The sequence below is a fragment of the Opisthocomus hoazin genome, chromosome 7, assembly GCF_030867145.1.
Source record: "Opisthocomus hoazin isolate bOpiHoa1 chromosome 7, bOpiHoa1.hap1, whole genome shotgun sequence".
Classification (NCBI taxonomy): domain Eukaryota; kingdom Metazoa; phylum Chordata; class Aves; order Opisthocomiformes; family Opisthocomidae; genus Opisthocomus; species Opisthocomus hoazin.
Genome location: NC_134420.1, coordinates 26,318,617 through 26,337,304, shown reverse-complemented (window position 1 = coordinate 26,337,304; position 18,688 = coordinate 26,318,617). Strand labels below are relative to the sequence as shown.

Sequence of the window (18,688 nt, the reverse complement as noted above, 5' to 3'; positions counted from 1 at the left end):
TCTGTCAAAGTACATTTGTATCACAATGCTTTCAGAGATCTTAAATTATTTAATATCAGGTATTGACTGCTAGGGTACATAAAAGAATTATAATTATTTAGAGGGGTGGGTTTTTACCCTCTCTGCTACCTTGCGTTTTTCCTGTTTGGCTTGCCTGGTATAGTGCACATCTTATGGTGGCTATGATGTCGCATCATGCACAGACACAACTGTGAAACTTTACTCTCCCTAGTCCAATAAATGGTGAGTCCATCCTGTTTAACACATTCAGTAAATATTATTTCTATTTTACAGGCAGCGTGACAGGCATGCAGAGAAATCAAATAATCTATCTTGAGATCATGCAAAGACTCTGGGTATACAATTCCGGTGAGTCCTGGCTATAATGCTTTTGATGTCCTCAGCACTGGCCACAGTCCTGCAAGCATCAACGGTAAGAAAATATGTTCTTATGTATACTATATGCATTATAGTATTTCAATCCATTTGAATTTGGATAAATCTAAAAAACCCCAAAATTTTCTGTTGTTGCATAATGTCCAAGGATAAGTCGTTAGTGATTTAAGACAAAAAAGAGGAAAAAAAACCCCAAAATAGTTGAAAAAATTCACTTCAAAAGGTACATGGGGTTTTTTTCATAATGACAAATAAGTGCTAAGTGGAAATCTGTTCAAGATGTAAAAATGATGTCCAGATTTTGGTTATAGAGGATGCTGAAGATATTTAGTTGAAGTAATTTATATAGAAACTTGTAAGTACCTGAAAATAGATCTTGAAAGTGAAAGTTATGTCCTTTACTAGTGTTATATGTGCCATGAACCTTTTTCCTCCCACCCCCACTTTGGGAATTATGTCTATCAATGATCTCTTTCATGCAACATTTATTTTCTTCCGCAATTTATTAAAGGCTATAACTTTCTTTGAGATCTTGCATGGTTTAAGCAAGCTATTTTCCTTTCTGTGATGAAAATTTAGAAATCTGCTATGTTACCTTTTCCTTGGCTCGGAGTTTAAACTGAAAGTCTTTTCCCCATACCAGAATTTCACTTTGAATGTATGAAGGTAAGGTAGAAAAATATGGCTGCTAGGTTGTTTCTCAGTAATGTTCTGAAGCATACGTAGTAAAGATTTTATTCTCAATGAATGCAAATTGCATTTTCCAGTCATAATAACTCCACAGGAGAAGAAATTAAGATTTCTGATGCAATCATCTCTGTATAAGAGTGTTGTACTCTTGTTATTTAAAATTCATTGAAGAAAATAAATGGTGTCACACTGTAAGGACACTATTTCCAAAATGATGCATCATTCAAGTCCAAGTCTATTTTATGTTCTTAAAAATCCAGTTTAAAAGAAACAGTCCTCCTTTTTCACTTGTCATGTTTTAACCTGTCAGCCAGCAACTAGGACCAGACAGCCACTCACTCACTCCTCTCCTCCCTAGTGGGGTGGGGAGGAGAATAGACAAAAAGTAAAACCCATGGGTTGAGGTAAAAAGAGTTTAATAAGAGAACAAAGGAAGGAACAATGATAATAATAATAAAAAGAATATGCAAAACAAGTGATACATGATACACCTTTGTAACTGCCCGACAACTAATTGTGCAGCCAGTCCTCAAGCAGTGATCATGGAACTCATGGACTTCATGGAACACACAGATTTCATGGAGCTTGCAGAACTCACAGAACTTACCAAACTCATGGAAAAATTCCTTCCCCCCAATCAACTCCCATTTTTAAACTGAGCATGATGACTATGGTATGGAGTATTTCCAGTAGCCAGCTTGAGTTGGCTGCCTGGCTATGGTCCCTCCCAGTTCCTGCACACCTGCTTGTTAGCTGAACATGGGAAACTGAAAAAAGTCCTTGATTTCTTAGCAACAACTAAAACCATCAGTGCATTATCAACGTTCTTCTCATACTAAATCCAAAACACAACAGCTACTGGGAGGAAAATGAGCTCTATCCCAACTGAAACCAGGACACTACTGACATTTTCCAACCTAATGATTCTAGGATTCTATGATTTACAAAACAAAATACATATTAAATGGGACATGAATATAAAATGAAGGACCATGCTCTATTCTCATCTACGCCTGCAGTAATCTGAAGACACTCCATTGAAATCAAAGGAGCTATTCCTCCCCGTGGAGTGAATTTACAACAGTATTGTATCAGTGGCATTCAGTCCTGAAAAGGAGAGAAGTTGTCTCGATTCAAATTTGAAGCTTGAAATTAGTGCCATAGGAGAGTGGCGGGACTTGGGCCATTTTTCTCAGGAGTCTTTTAGAATTAAAACACTAGAAATGTTGTTCTAAGTAATTTTGAGACAGATTTTTTATGTTGAATACAGCAGTTAATTTGAGCTAAAAATGTTCACATTTTATAGGACATTGAAAAGCATGACCATTGCCAAGAACTGGAAATTGGAATAGAAAAATGAAAAATCTTCTTTATTATTCTTATTTATAACAATAATAGTACTACTTTGCAATTTGATTTTGTCATAGGATAGGGGTTTTGACATGTATTTCTTCCTACTCTGAACTAATTAGTTTAAGGAAAAATTGGAATAGGATGTGAAAAAATATTACTGAAGGGCTACACGGCTACTGTTACAGTAGAGATTAAGTGTGCCCAGTATTTCAGGAAACATATATATGCAGTCTGTTTCTAACCAAATTAAGGTGAATTGACAGTGTTTTTGAACAAATGCATTTATGTGCGTGCATATTGTGAAGAGCTATTTGTGACTCAGAAACAGAGAATGCTTGTCCTCTGTTGTTATGGGAATAACTGTAGCAAAAAAGTTAGAGTGAACATTAATGTTGATCTTTAAGATGCTGTACTCACAGACAGAGTTAGGAATGGAAGTTAAAATTTAAAATCACATGAAAAAAAGTTGCTCTGTAAAATTGTGGTCCTATTTAAGTCAGTAGAAATTTTTTCATTAACCTCAGGGGTACCAGAATTCTTCTGCTGGCTACAAAGGAAGCTTTTGCTTTGTTAAATTTGAAGTTACTTTTGAGAGTATATTTATATTCTAAAGGTTTAACACTCTAACTTTATTAAATGTTAGGCACCCTAAAGTCACGCTACAATAAACTTAAAAGTGATTACCAACCCTAAAGAGTAACCCCTTGATAAGGACATAATTTCATAATTCTTCTAACACTAGCTATATATGTATACATATAAGCCCTATTCAGAATTGTAACACAACAGTCCCAAGAGCAAAGTCGGGAAAACTTAACTTTTTTTGTTAGTGGTTTGTCTTTTTCATATTTTTCTTCCTCAAAGCAGCATTTGTTTTAGAAAAAGATCTCCTCTTCTAGTTCTGAGTTGAATGCTAGGCACATTATTCTCTTAGGCACACAAGTGAATGAGAGAATCTGAGAGCAGATCAGAAAAAATATTTTTACCAAAAAAGTATAAGGCTTCTTACTTTCTTTCTGTGTAAATACTTTTATGAACTATTAAATTACAGAGTCCTAGAATGGCTGAGGGTGGAAGAGACCTCTGAAGGTTGTCTCATCCAACCCCACTGCTCAAGCAGGGCCACCTAGAACCAATTGCCTGTGACCTTATTCAGAAGGCTTCTGAATGTCTCCAAGGGGGAGGATTCCACCACTTCCCTGGGCAACCTGTGCCAGTGCTTGGTCACTCTCACAGTAAAAAAGTATTTCCTGATGTTCAGAGGGAACCTCCTGTGTTTTAGTTTGTGCCCATTGCCTTTGGTCCTGTCACTGGGCACCACTGAGAAGAGCCTGGCTCCATCCTCTTTGCACCATCCCTTCATGTATTTATAGACATTAATAAGATTCCCCCTGAGCCTTCTCCTCTCCAGGCTAACCGGTCCCAACTCTCTTAGCCCTTCCTCATACGAGAAATGGGCCAGTCCCTTCATCATCTTTGTGGCCCTTTGTTGCACTCTCTCCAGCTTGTCCATGTCTCTCTTGTACTGGGAAGCCCAGAAGTGGACACAGTACTCCAGGTGTGGCCTAACCAGTGCTGAGTAGGGGGGAAGGGTCACCTCCCTCAACCTGCTGGCCATGCTATGCCTAGTGCAACCCAGGATAACATTAGCCTTCTTTGCAGCAAGGGCACATTTCCGGCTCGTGTTCAGCTTGGTGAATTGGTTGTCTTCTACTGTAATGGAAACACTGACAATATGGGATTAAGTTCCATAAGCAGAAATTTTAGAAAGTCTTTCTAGATGGCAGATTGCTTTTCATTGATGGATTGTTAACATCAAAGATGAAAATTTGTTGAACAACTCTAGAACAATTCTAAACTTGTCCTCTTAACCCAGCTGGACAATGGACATATAGAACTTCTGAGAATATGGTTCCTTTCAAACAACTCAATGAAAACCACCTTTCAGTTCCACCTTTACCACAAACAATAAATATTATGATACTATGATATTATGGAGAGATGAGTTTATTGAACAGTCACTTAAACCCCCATGTGCCAAAATCACATGTGCTGTGGTTTTACCCAGATTTTCCTGAAATGAGGAAATCTTTTTTAGTTCTTCCCAGCCTCTGTGAAATAATTACCTATGGAACAAAATTTCTCATTAGAACTCTAAACATCAGAACAAAAATATGTGAAAATTAATAAATGAGGCAGTATTATAGTCAGCTGCTAATTTTGATAGTTATGCACCAGATTTTAGTGGTTTTCATATTAAAAGTACTGAAGAATAATCAGTGAAATCGCATATGCAGGAAAATATATACAACGAGTTTCAATTACATTACAAAAATCACAGTCTCCTTGTGAGATTATGTATGACATGTTTTATATAGTCTGAGTTTTTTAGGCTCTCTCTTGAATCCCTAAATTGATCAACAAGCTTGATACTAAACCCGTGCAGTCAAAAGTGTGTTTGTCAGCACTTTTTGTTGCTTTTGAAAGTGGTAAGCTATAAGAGGATTCAAGTATGGTCTCCATATGCAAGCAGCTTCTTGTCAGCGATCCTTAATAGAACAGAAAGAATACTATCTTCCACAGTTTCCTTTATGATTTCTTCATGTTTATTTAAAAGGAAGGCAGGGCTGTCACTGACTTAGAACAACTCGAAACTGCTTTACAGTTTACTTTGTAGAGTTCTGGTTTCACTCTTTTCCTTAAACTCTAGTTATGCTTTCCAGTTTTAAAATTTCTCTACTCTTTTATCTACTGGTCAGAATTCTCTTTTATTTGGCTTTAGTCATGTTTCTCTTACACCAAATGACTGACAATTCTTAATATCTAGTGTTTTCCACTAGTCTTTTCCAGAACTTCAATTCTTTAACTCGCATTATCTTTCGGGAAGGAAAAGGTGTATTATAACAATCTGTTGTTGTCCATAATTGTTGTGTGAAGATTTTCCAGTACATACATTTCAGTTATGTTATCCTCCCATACTCAGGATCAGGCAAGCTTGTTCCATTATATGAAGAAGTTCCCTTGCCAGTCTGTGTTTAGTTTTCTTCAGAGTTCACCCTTTTGACGCTTGATAGTCTTGGTCCATGAGAGAAACCAGGGCCCAGTGACCTCTGTTGTGTGTTTGGGATTTTGTGCTGTAGCAGCAGTGAGTATTCTGCAAGCTGAATGGTAGCACTGCAAGGGCAGCTCACAGGCAGGGGAAGGACCACGTAACAGCTGCTGTTAATACTTGCTGTTCACCTGAGTGTGCCCAGTGGTGGAGAATGGGCATGAAGGATCGCAGTAACCTAGTTTAGGACCTGAACAGAGTGGCCCCAGGATATTTCCTCAGTTTCAACTTGTTAGCTCTTGTAAAACATTGCGTCGTGTATCATCCAGCGTTTTCCATTTTCCGTGGTTCTTTTGAATATCAGCTCACTATGTTGGATGGCTTTTGTGAACTGAGATGCAGGGAATTGTTTTTCTTGCCTAGAAAATGTGTGAAATGAAAGATTGAAGGCAATATACAAACAATATTGTTTGGAGGCAACAACACATAACGTACGGCAGGAAAAAAGTCATACAAACAGTTTTGTCCAGTGCTAATGATACCCTTTTAACATTTGATTAGTGAATTATTTACTGTGATAAAACTAAAATATTTTTTTAAATAGATTTTGCACGTGGCACACACTTTTGTAAAACAGATAATACAAGTCTGTTATTTATTTTGCTTAGTAAAAGCACATTTACCTTTTCATATAGCAGTGTCATCTCATAAATATCTCAAATTAGATTGCTTTAGAGTTATTTTCTAAGAAGCTAATAACTATCTTCTACGTTTAATTAGGTGATAAAGCATAATGGTATATTAAAAATAACAATATTTAAGAGAAAATATTATATCATAGCCTACAGCATATTAGAGTCTTGATACTAGTTTTGTGTTCAGTCACATTTATGTCAGCAAATGTATTTATGTACATGTATTTAAGTACTGCCATGTATTTATGTACATGTATTTAAGTACTGCCATCTGTTAGAGGTATGTATTTTGATGTCATTTGAATGACATAAAAAATACAAAACGTGCACATCTCCATCAAAAGAGAAATATTAGTTCGTATCCACAGAAATACCATGTCTATTGCAGATGCTTGTGTCTTAGATTCTGATTAGATCCTCAAAGCTGTGTGTTTTCTGTGTTTGACACCCATATATTTTTTTAATTAAGTTATAGAGACCTTCACTTTTGCTCACAGGCTATTAATATTAGCAGAAAATTTTTCAGGTGCTTTTTAAAGAAATACTGGAGCAAACATATATTAGACTGTGATGTTTTTATTGTCTGGGAAAAGGAACAACTTTGTGTTTTTTCAGATTTTAAGCAGTGGAGAGAATAAGACTCTCATAAGACTTTTGTAGGCTTAAAATATACCAGCAGCATCAATGAATCAGACAGGAACAAAATAAGCTCACCAACTGAGAAAAAGATTGTTACTTGTCAGCAACTTCATCTCCTATCACACTTGCAGCCTTCTTCAAAAACCCCCAAAGTCTTTTTCAGCATTCTTGAAAGATCATTATGTTTGGGTTATTCATTATTACTACACACTCAGTCTTTCACCCATTGTACGTAATTTGTGTTTGCCATTGATTTCAGTGATGGTAACATCAGATGCTAGATGATCTAACGGTGATAAAGGACCTAGTTCCAGTTGCTTCACTTATATCTGGTAGAACTTTCTCACCAGAAAGCCTGCTGAGTCGGTAGAATAAAACTGAAAGTCAATGTTAATGACTCAGTAAGTGTTATTTGACTGAACTGAGCTAGCTTATGGATTTTATAATTCTAGAAAAACTTACAATATGACGTATAACTTAAAAACATGTTTTATTTCATTTTCAAATATGCCCATTTCACACGAAAGTTGAAGGCTAAGTAAGGATACCAAACACAAATTGGTTGTTTGAGAGAGAGCTGAGCAAAGAGCTAGCTATATTATTGCATGTATGGAATAACTCAGAGTTACTGCTTTAGTATATAAAATGTGCTATAATTACCATGAAAACTCCTGACTAATCCTTTTTTTGGGGTTGCATGGAGGAGTTGGATCTATAAATAATTTCTTTCTGATTTTGGAAGAGACAAATGCTGGCACATACATCATCCATATTCTGTTTGCCTTGATCCTGGAGAGGGTAGCTTTATACACGCAAAGTTTTCTGTAAAGTTTCTGTTGAATTTAAGTCCCTGAAGAAAAGAAGACACAAGCACGATTCTAAGCATTTTAGGTAGCATACATAAGTACATCTAACATACCATGGTGAGTAGTTAAGTACATAACAAACATATCAGTACTTTACTAGCTCAAATCAGGGAGTCAGGTTAGAAACCTCAGAAATCCTGGTCAGAAGTCATCCTAATCAAACTGCCGCAGATTTCATAGGAGAGCCTAGACATTGTACTGCTGTGTTGCTGTCACTTCACAGCTCACTGGAGCCATCACTTAAACCCCCTGAAACCTTGATGTTTCATAGGGCTTTCGGCCTGTAACATCTGCCAAAATGGAGTTTTAGGTAACTTTTATGTATATACAATTTTAAACATTTATTTCTGTAATTAGAAAACGAGATGTCTTTCTATGCATATTATTTCCACTGTTACATTTTTTTCAAAGATAACTTTATATCTTCTTTCATTTTATTGTCATTCCTCTGCATCTGTGGCTACAGTTGGTACCCATGGATACTGGTTGTTCTGTACTTCTTTTGCAAAGACAACTTTAAAACTGCTTTCAATTTACTGTCATTCCCTCTGCTGCAGCAGCTGGGCTGGTACCTGTGAATACTGGTTGAACTGTCAGAATCAGGCAGGCTTTTAAGAAAATGAGTTTTGACATTCCTTTCCCTAAGATGATCCCTTGTTTTTCAATTACTGCTTTCCGACTTGGAGGTTTCTTAAGGTAAGCCTGAGTTTGTTCCCAGACTGTCAACCAGGTGGCAGCAGTGCCCTGTCGGAGCAGCTCCCATCCCCTTTCCCCGACATCAAGTGTTAACGCAATTGACCAATCAGTGCTAAGATGATGGGAGGTAATTGGGTAATTGTATTTTACTGATCACAAGCAGAGAAAAGGGGGGGAGGGGAAAAGGGGAGATGAACCGAAGGGGAGAAGGAGGACTGTAGCCAGAAAGCCTGGCCCTGGGACATTTGCAAATCCTAGGGTGCCACTGAAAGGTGGGGAGTAAGACAAAGCCAGAGCAACAGAAAAGCGGAGCTACTCCCAGCAGCAACAACAGCAGCTGTCAGGAACTGGATATATACATACATGCGTACGTACATGCACACACAGGGAGAATTGAAGCTGAAGCTAATGGGAGGGAGAAAGGGTTTCGGCTGTGCGAAGGGCTGTGCATTTCAGGGATGAAACTAAAAACTGAAAGAAGCGGCTGTGCTCCTGGAAAGGTGTCATGTTGGAAGGGAGGGAGGGAGGCAGGCAGGAAGGAAGGAAGAAAAGGGGGAAGATAACTGGCGTGTGGAAGAAGATGGGAGACTAACTCACTGCTGTGCAGAAGGGAAATCCAACTTGTAGATCTGAAATACACCAGACTGAGCTTGGAAATGAGATCGGACCTGCATTGAATTAGAGAAAGGGAGGAAAAGGGAGGCAGAGACCGGAGAGCTTTACCCTTCTTCTTCTCTTTCTTTCCCTCTCTTTCCTCAAAGGAGAAATAGAAATTTATCTGTCTCGGTGCTGCTGGATCTGTATAGCTGCTGGACAAAAGATGGAGAGGAAGCTGAAACGAAAAGCAAAGGGTTCTTGTGAAATTTACAGCTAAGAGGACAAATCACGCCTCCCCCAGATTCTTTTGTGGTCCGTTGGGGGAGTTTTAACATCAGAAAGATTTTGAGAAGTGTGGGGGCCAAAGGGGAGAGTGGGTGTTAAAAACACCCATCCCAAGTGTTTAAAAAAACAAGGGGATGGATTTATTCTTGACAGCTGGTGGGAACCTTGAATTTTTCTCTATTCTCTCCCTCTTTCATTCCATTTAATGTGAGATTATGAAAATGCAGAGGAGTTGGAGGGAAGGCAAAAGGATATAGCGTGGAGTTTGAAGCAAGGAGAGGGTGCTGATGCTGTGGATTGCTGGCTTCTTGCTGAAATCAAAAATCCAATTGCGCACTGGGTTGTGATTGGAAATCTAATCAGATCTTTGGAGAGGGGGGAGAGAGACTGAAAGTTTATTGTTTTGACAGACGCAAGTAAAAATTTAAATGCAAAAAGAGATTCTTTTCTAAAGCAGTGTGGGGGATAAAGAAAAAGAAGAATGGGAATCCCTGTTCTAATGTGGAGACACATGGATTGGATAATTAATAGTGCAGCAAAGAAGGGGGAAGAAGAAAATTGCCTGGCAAGACCTGGATCTTAACAGTCACAACAAAATTACATTAAAAGAATACAGATGGAGGGTTGCTTAAAAAGAAATACAGCCCATTCTGCTCTCTAGAGGAAACGCAAATAGTGAGCAATGGAGAGCAGTGGAGCCAGAGAGGCAGAAAACCTCAGAAAAAGGAAACTAGGCAAAGGATCCACAGTGGAATGAAAAGTTTCAGAAAAGAGAAGGACCATTCATCCTCTGCAACGATTTCTTTTTTTTTCCTGTTATTTTAAACCACTCTTCTCCAGTGAAGGCAAACGTCAACGTTACCACTATAGCAATTTTAAGCAGAGAAGTTGAAAGCCTCAGAGAAAATAAAGGACAGAGAAGAAGAAAGCAAAACTGCTGGAGAGGGAGAGTTCAGCAGTGTTGGGTTGGATCGGCACCTGTATGGACTGAAATTGCTGGGAATTTGCAGTTGGATGTCCTTTACTTGTATTTCCTTTCATGTTTTTAATTTTGGTTTGGTTGCTGAAATGAAATAGTTTTCCTAAACCCTCCCCCAGCCTGGTTTTTCATAACCGTTTGGATTTTCCAGCCGGATAGTCTTTGAGGATACAGTAAGTACACTTTCCATTTTATTATTTTTTGGAAAAGGAAATATGCTCCATTACCTATTTTTTTTCCTGCTTATCCCTATTTTCTTGGCCTTTTTGCCCACCTGAGTAAGGAATCTGACTGGATTTTGATAATGGCTGGAGGGGGGCGATTGGGAAGGGAGAAGGGAAGGAATGAGGATGGAACTGAATTCTCACTGTAGCTCCAATGTTCCTGTTAGTAAAATTCCAACCTTAGTAAGATGTTGCAGGTGCCTGCCTGCATGGCTTTCTAGCATTTATAAATGTTCACTAGCGAAGAAATCTTTTGAGAAAGCCCCTGCAGTGAGTGGGGGGGTGCTGCCTGATTGCCCAGTCTGTACAAGCAGATGCAAGTTGCATAGAATTGGATGCACAGAGGAGGTGTATTTATTTATTTTGTAAGTGTTTAAAATAGAGAAAGGTTCCGATTTGAATGCTGATATCCAGTCTGACACTGCAGATCGATATGGTGTATTAACAGGAAAATTTTATAATCAAGCAGAGAGTTGAAGGATGGCTTTTGGCGGGAATGGGGGGGGTGTAGGACAAGGAGGTTTAATGGATTTTGAGGAGGCAGCTCCGAGACAAATGGCATGTTTTACTCTCTGTTGCTAAGAAAAAGCAGTAACAGGCAGAGAGACGACATTCTTCTATTGAAGGGGAGTTTAGGAAACTGCTGTACTAGCTGTGCACGCCCTCCAGATCTCCGAGGAAATTCTTTGTGATTTTGTGGTGAATCCTTCAGGCTCCCCTAGGACTTTCATGGCAGTTGAAGGAGATTTACTTTGATTGACAAGCAGTGAGAGGATACTGTGGTGTTGGGAGGCTTTTGTTATTATGCTGATAAAGAGAATAGTAACCAAGTGGCTTGTAGATGGTGGGGTTCACAGATCAGCGATGATGTGTAACAGACCAGTAAAGGTCGGTCTCTTCTTGGAGGAATGTGGTGTGGGAGTGTGGAATAAAGAAAGGATAAGTGTTTAAAACAGAGGTCCTTGTTTTCTGTGGGGAAGAGTGCCACTTCCGTCCCCTCTCCTGGCATGACTGCTTAGCTTATAGATAGGGAGCTTTCTCTCTCTTTCTTCCCCTTCTCTCCTCCCTCACCTCTACCCTCCTCAGCCTTGGCCTTCACATGTAGAAGTTCCAGCTGAAAGTATTAGGCCGAAACTGGTGGAGAAGGAGAGAGAGAGAGAGAGAGAAACAGCTAATTAAACAAGCCATTGGATAGATGTGGATATATTTTTGCCGGTAAGGTGCAGAACTAGCTTTACCACTCATTATACTTCTCTCTAGCTGCAGTGTTCTGGAGGAGGGGAAAGAAGGCAGGGATGGGAGAGGTGTTGGTAGAGCTGGATCTTAATCTGGAATTTTTTTCTGGCAGCATTTCCCTCTTCACAAACTTCCTGTTTGAAACAACATAAACCAGAGCTCTAATTTCCCTGGATAAATAAATAAATATCAGTATCTTCCCTTTTTTCCCCCTTTCTCCATTCACTCACATCAGCGCTGTTACTTCATGTAAACATCTTGAATCTTTTAACATAATGGAAATGAGACCTTCTGCCTCTCAGATGTGTCCCATGCGCTTCTGTTTGGAGGTCATGCCTCTTAAACATTGGATGCTTGTAAAAGATTAAGATTTAGGGTGCAATTCTGCTCCCAGACATCTCTGGGAGTTTTTGTTTGGCCACATGAACAAATCGGATCCTTTGTGCTGTTATGGGTAGAAAAAGAAGAAAGCAGGCACAGCAAAAATGTTCCTTCTGGCTCCAATTACTCTCATCTTTCTCAGTATAGCTAAATCATTTTAGTATCAAGTGCTTTAGCCTCATTCATTTCTCTAGGAACATATTTCCTAGTGGAACACTTAAATGGGTAATAAGTTTGTCAGCATCTGAAAATAAGCACAAAACTCTGTTCTCCATTCCTTCATGTGTCATTATAAGTCTGTGCCCTATTGTGGGCAAGACTTACATCAGCAGTTGCAGTAATAGAGCAGCTAAATTTATGTTAAGCTGCTGCTCAGTAATTACTGAAGGAAAAAGAAGCTGGCTAAGGAAAAGGCATCTTCAAGCTTTTCCCTGGATTGTTGTCAAGTGAACACATAAACAGATAATTTGATAGAGCAACTCTAGTTTTTGACAATAGAAAGCTGCCATAGATGCCTCATTCATTTTGCACAATAACTAGCAGGAGGATTTTCTTGATGTGATAAGGAAGCATTGGGAAAATTTAGCCACTGGTTTGGGCTGAAATAGGCAAATCTTGTCAACATTAAAAAGCCCGGGGTGCATGTCTGCTGCTAAAGAGACAACAGTTTCACACTTCAGTGAATCATGCACTTAATACAGTAGCCAAAAGACACATGGAACAACCCAGAGTTTAACTCATTCAGTCTCATAATGGGAATGAGTATAGCATTTTTCAGCATTTGTGCTGGGACTTACCCAGAACCCAAATGGCTGATCATAAAATAAATAGCCAAAACCATCAATCCAAACATCCAGCTAAATGAGGAGCAACAACTCTCCTCAAGCAGAGGCAAGAGCTGGCTGTCCCTGCTGCTTCCCTTGCAAGTGCCTGAGCACAGGTGTATCATTCAGCAGCATATGCTGGTCCTACATCTTCAAACTGTGGACAGTCCTTTTGGTAATGACCCTAGGCAGCTTGGATTTTGGCACTGTACAAGAAACCATTATAGGTGTATTTAGACACCAGATGCTTGTACAGAAGGAAACAGAAAGCTGTGTTGGAGGGTCCTGCTGCGTTTGTTCTAACTGTTCTCCGGAAGGTCAGAGATCATGCATCTCAAGCTTCAGGTATTCTTTGCAAACTGTAGGTTAGTAATGCAAGGGGGTAGCTAGTCCATGTCTTTTGATGTCAGGAATGATCTGCACTATCTAGAATAGGGGCATGTTCAGTTTGCTGGAGCAGCAAATTTTGTGTCACAATATCTCCCAGCCTGAGAGCACTGATGAGTGAAAAATGGACTTTCAGAATGGGTGAAACCCAAAAAAGAATGCTCTAGATGTGAGCCAAAGCAAGCAATTGTGTGGGACTAGATGAAAAGAAAGGGATTCCCAAGGTGCTGCTGTGGCTTCCTACATATAGACTTTAAAATTATTTGCCTGTGACCTAAAAAGCTGTCTCCCATTTGACATGGAGATTCTTGCTGTACCAATATGAGACAGAAAGATTTTGAGTGGGCTTAGGACAGGACTTTAGTACATTTTGAGAGAGCTTTGTGCTGGTGAAAACTCACAAGCCAAGCTGTCCAAGAGTCAAGTCACAATATATTCACTGGAGGAATGCACTGTGCACAGCAGCTGTGTGGGAGAGCCTCCATCTCGGCCTTGCCACTGTGCCTTCACTTTGGCTTGGAGATACCCCTTTGTTTCTGATTGCTAGTGAGGGAACGCAGAGAGAGGGAAGGGTACTGGAATTAGTGCCTCTTGCAGTCTGGGATGAAAATGACCCACAGTGTCATTTCTTCAGTAGGTGACCTGACTGAACATTGGGCTGCTGTTGACAGAGGCCCTCCTTCTGCATCCACATGCATCCCCTTGCCAGCTGCGCTATGAAAATCATGATGAAAAACAAGCCTCCTTCAGTTATAAAAGCACTGCCCCCGCAGGACAACCGAGATGAGAGGATTTAGTAATAGCAGGAGCTATGGAGGTCTGAAAGGCAGCCTTGCAACATGCTCGAGTCCAGCAGCATGGGCAAGGAACTGCCCTTAGAAAGGATCCTGCCTCCACTTCCTGTAATGGCAGAAGACATTGGGGCTTGGCTTGTGGCGTTTTGGAGTGATTTATTTAATGATCTTATTCAGAAAAGAAGGCTATCTGTTATGTAGCTGTACTATTATGGTTATTTTTTCACTTGGGGGATAGAAATGGGGACACGAGAGGAGATGATTGTGCTAGGGGTGTGTTTTAATTGCATACTCACAAGCTGCAATATATGGAAGTGAATTAACGTGTAGTTCCTGGTAGGGGGCCTGGATACTTTACTGTCTGTTAGAGGAAAAGGCAAAAATCAGATGCTTGTGCATGCACACAATAAAAGAGAATCAGGATTTACATTTGGTATCCAAGGAAGCGAGAGCAGAATCCTGCAGGGCTTTCTGTTCAGTGTTTAAATGTTGCCATAGAAATATCTCAGGGCACAAGTTACATGTTTTCCACTTCTGGGGTTGAGCTTTTCTTCCCTCTCTTGGTTTTTCTGTCTGTCGTTATACACCAGGGGTATCTCCATGTAACTTTGCACAGCAATAGGAGAAGTTGTTTGAAGGCTGTGTTATCTGTTTGCATATGTCTGTCTGTTTTTCCCTGTCATTTGCTAATGTGTTAGAAACCCAATTAGGAGGAAATTTTTGGATAGAAGTGGAGTGTGAGGCTCTTGCTGTTAGGACATCGAGTATATTACAGTATTTTGTGTAGTGGTGCTATGTTAATTGGATAGCTGCAGGCAAGAAAAGTGTAGCAGTCGCTGACAATTAGAAACAACAGTGAAATTCCCAGAACTGAATCTATTCCCTGGGTAGTTTAAAATGCATTTCAGGTATATACCAGAGCTTCTGTAAGTTTAAAAACTAACACCAGTGTAAGAAGTCTTGAAATTCTGTTTTCACAGTGCTGAGACAAGATTTACCCTTGCTGCATGTGAAAGGCAGAGAGGCGACATCAGACCACTGAATAAAATCTCCCAAACTATTTGCTGCAGAGCTTGTATTTGTTATGTCAGGACTGTGGGGGAGCAATATAACCAGGAAACCAGGAGAATTAAAAAGGAAACCAACCAACTGCAAAACAAAGCAAAAAATTTCCAGCAACGATGGTTTCACATGCAACTCGATAAAGCTTACTCAGAAGTATCACAGCAAGATAAGTGAAATGAAAGAGTTTTTGTCTGCAAACCAGCAGCAATTCAGAGTGTTTAGTAATGCTGTTTGTGTTTGAGGGACCTCTTTTCAGCTATTGGGCAGCTATACATACAGTCCATACAGTCCTGTGCATTAAAATAGCCCTCAGAAATATGGACGTGGTTTACTTTCATGTTTGTATGAACAGTATAATATGAACCAACTTCTAGAAGGCCCAGGAGTTGTTGTTTTTCCTTCACTATACATACAAGAATGATTGTTGTAAGGGTCAGACCTAATCCTGAAAGCCAGTGGTAGTAATTTTCAAAAAGTAGTAGTGTTGTTCAGATCTCCAGCATACTTCATTTTTGCTTGCAAACCTTTCTTCATTTCTGTGTCAAAAATCTCTTCATTCATGTGCCATGTGAAATGGGAAATACAGCCGAGCACATAAAGAGCTTGTTTATCGATGGAGTGCAGCATGAGTAATAACAGTGCAGGATTCCTCACACTGCTTATCACTGTACCTCAGTCATGATCCTAAGCAAAAGACACCTGAGGACCTTAAGCAGGCGCTAATTCTGTTCATGTACCTTGAACTTCCCCTCAAATCTTTGAGATAGCAAAAAAGCTGGCCAGATGTGATGGGCATGGGAAGTACTCACCTCGCTTCTTCTGCACTGTGGTACTGCCCACTCATCAGATTACTGAAGCTCATCAAATTCCATTGTCTTGACTGGAATTTGAAGTAGGAATGAAAGTTGCATCATTATTGGGTCTTCCTCAGCTATAGACCAACTTTTTAGTTTCTTTTTAATCTCCAGAAGCAACTATTAGTGGACAGGTGGAAGAGCCTGGGATGATAGTGTCTCTGTGAACTGGTATAAGTGAGAATTCTGTCTTGCAGAGAATTAATTAAAAGGATTGTTTTGATTTTTATTCACTAGTGCCCGTTTTTCTGTTCTGATGCAGCAATGCAACATGCACGAAATAGTTGGTTCTGTAGTAACTCTCCCATGCAAACAATTTAATTCCTTTCACTTTTCTTTCTCTTCTCTTCTGTTGTTGTGCAAAGATAAACCCAGTTCTGCTCCAACTAATCTGAACTGGAACTTTAGTAATTGCTTCAGCAGGATTGATCCTGCTCTGTGTCTGTTTTGTTTTATTTTTTTCCTTCTCCTAAATGAAGTACAAAAGCTGTTTTAGTTTCAGAAATAAACACTAGGATTAGTATTTATATTTACAGACATGAAAAGGTGCTCCAAATACTGTTTTGAATTTATATGCCATAAACTCTTAAATTTCTAAGTGTTCCCTATTCCCTTTGCAGTCCCTGATGACATTCTAGGTATTAATGCTTCTTTTTCATCAGTGTATAATGTAATAATTAATGGATTAGTTAAATCATCTGGCCCTTGTTACTGCCACAGCAAAACCTCAATCCATATTAACAAAACCAGATATTCTGTAGAACATCATATTTTAGGGCTGAATTTTAAAGGCTACAGAAGAGGATCTACAAAGACAGAAAAGGGTCAATTTAAGGAACCATAGTTTTTCCTCTGTCAATGCATGCAAGTTTCAAATGAAGCGCACAAAAATGTATTAAATTCCATGAGCTTCTTTGGTAAAGGGCATACATGTTGTGTTAAGGGGTTTTTACTTGGCTATTTGATTTTACAAGAATTTGCTCTGTCAGTACTGTTTGTGACCCCTTCTTGGACAGACAGGTTCCTCTAGAAGTGGTTATATTATTTTTCAAGAGATAAGCTTTTATATTTGTTAGGTCTTTTAAAGAAATGAGGTTCGTCTTTGTTAGGGTTGTTGATGACACAGCTATTAAAGGGGTAGCATGGTGACCCCATTAGCCTTTCAGGTTGCTCATATGCAGTGCACGGTCTACTACTTCAATAAGAGTTTCATTGTATTTAATGCCCACGTGAGTTTTGACTGTATATCGTGCAGGGAATTAAAACCACAATAGATTTCTTTTTTGAACTGGAAAGAAGTCGAAAGACCTCACCTTCAGTGAATGCTCATGTTGATATCCTTCTTTCTGTAATGTACATTTCACTGAGTAGTCTGGCCCTGAACATTGAGTTACATACATTAAGTAAAGGCCTGGAGGTATCTGTTAAAGACTACTGATCAAACTATAGCAGAGGATGTCTTAGTCCTTAAGTAACTTTCGATGACACGTGGAAAAAATAATTGCATTTTTTAAAGGGACATTTCAGATTTGGGGATATGTATGAAAATCTCATGCAGCAGTAGTACAACGTCATTAAGAGTTGCAGAGAAATATAGATAATAATTTCCTATCACAAAAGGTATTGCATCTGATTTAAAGTGTCATCTAAATAAGATTTTTTTTTTTTATGGCAAAGACAGATGAAGTTGATGATTGCCTATAGCAAATGAAAGATAAAACGCAGCCAATGACGTTGCTTTGGAAAGACCGATCTTCTAAACTTGAGGAAAACGATGAGAAAAATTAATTGGAGAGAACATATAAACAGAAGGCTGTGATTATAAACTGGACAGTTTCTAGGAATGAAGTGTTTCGTCAGAAAAAAAATAAAATCATAAAAGTTTACATTTGGCTATGAGTCTGTCATTGATACAAGGGCAAATGAAGCCAAAATTTAACAATTAAACCAAAATCGAAGCGAACTAGTATATAGTAGGTAAAAAAAACAGAGGAAAACAGATAACAACCCCTATAAAATATAAGGTATAAAAAGAATGCAATTGATCTGATAGGAGAAAAATGTTGAGGTTGTATGATGGGCTCAGAATATACCAGAAATGAGGAACTATTGCTGTTCTTATTGCTGCTTTTACTGGAGACATCGTATGAAGAGTTATTGGCCGTAGTGGTGTAGAACTGATGGAATTATTCAATTAATATTTCTATTCTGTATCTGGAGAAATCATGATTAAAAATTCTTGCAACTGGAAGAAAAAGCAAGTGAAAGGATACTGGAAAATATCTACTAGGGATAATTATTTTTAAATCAACAATCCTACTATACTTTCCACTTTCCAATGATACAATTGCAATGAACTTTAGATAATCATTGACCATTTAGTCTGACATAAATTGTAGGCAAAATAACAGCAAATCCAACATGGGATTCAGCTGATAGAGAATTAAAGCAGGTGAAATGTTTAATGGCAATAGTATGGTATTATGAGAAGTATTTTCTATCAAGCATACAGTATGATGATTCTGCAAGGTTGGTAGATGGAAGTTACCATGATATTATAGTGCACTTAAACTTTGAACTGCATAGGATAATAAAGTAGCTTAGAAGTACTGATCAGATATTCAGAAATAAGTATTGTGGGGAAATCTGTTTGAATGGATTATACAGATATTGTAACT

The 18,688-nt window shown here is 38.8% G+C and overlaps 1 protein-coding gene across 25 annotated transcripts in view; it reads left to right on the top strand.

Moving 5' to 3' along the window:
- LRRC4C (leucine rich repeat containing 4C) overlaps window positions 1–18,688 on the top strand; it is a 566,727-nt gene that overhangs the window by 459,328 nt on the left and 88,711 nt on the right. For 13 of the 25 annotated variants that reach the window (XM_075426769.1, XM_075426770.1, XM_075426771.1 and 10 more), the window contains one exon: window positions 295–433. The exons of 1 other annotated variant lie outside the window; for it this stretch is intronic. The gene's annotated coding sequence lies outside the window, so the exon portion shown is untranslated. Of the gene's footprint in view, window positions 1–294; window positions 434–8,311; window positions 8,385–8,582; window positions 10,419–18,688 lie in introns of those variants that run through there. 11 more of the 25 variants (XM_009935233.2, XM_075426764.1, XM_075426756.1 and 8 more) reach the window with 5 other exon arrangements.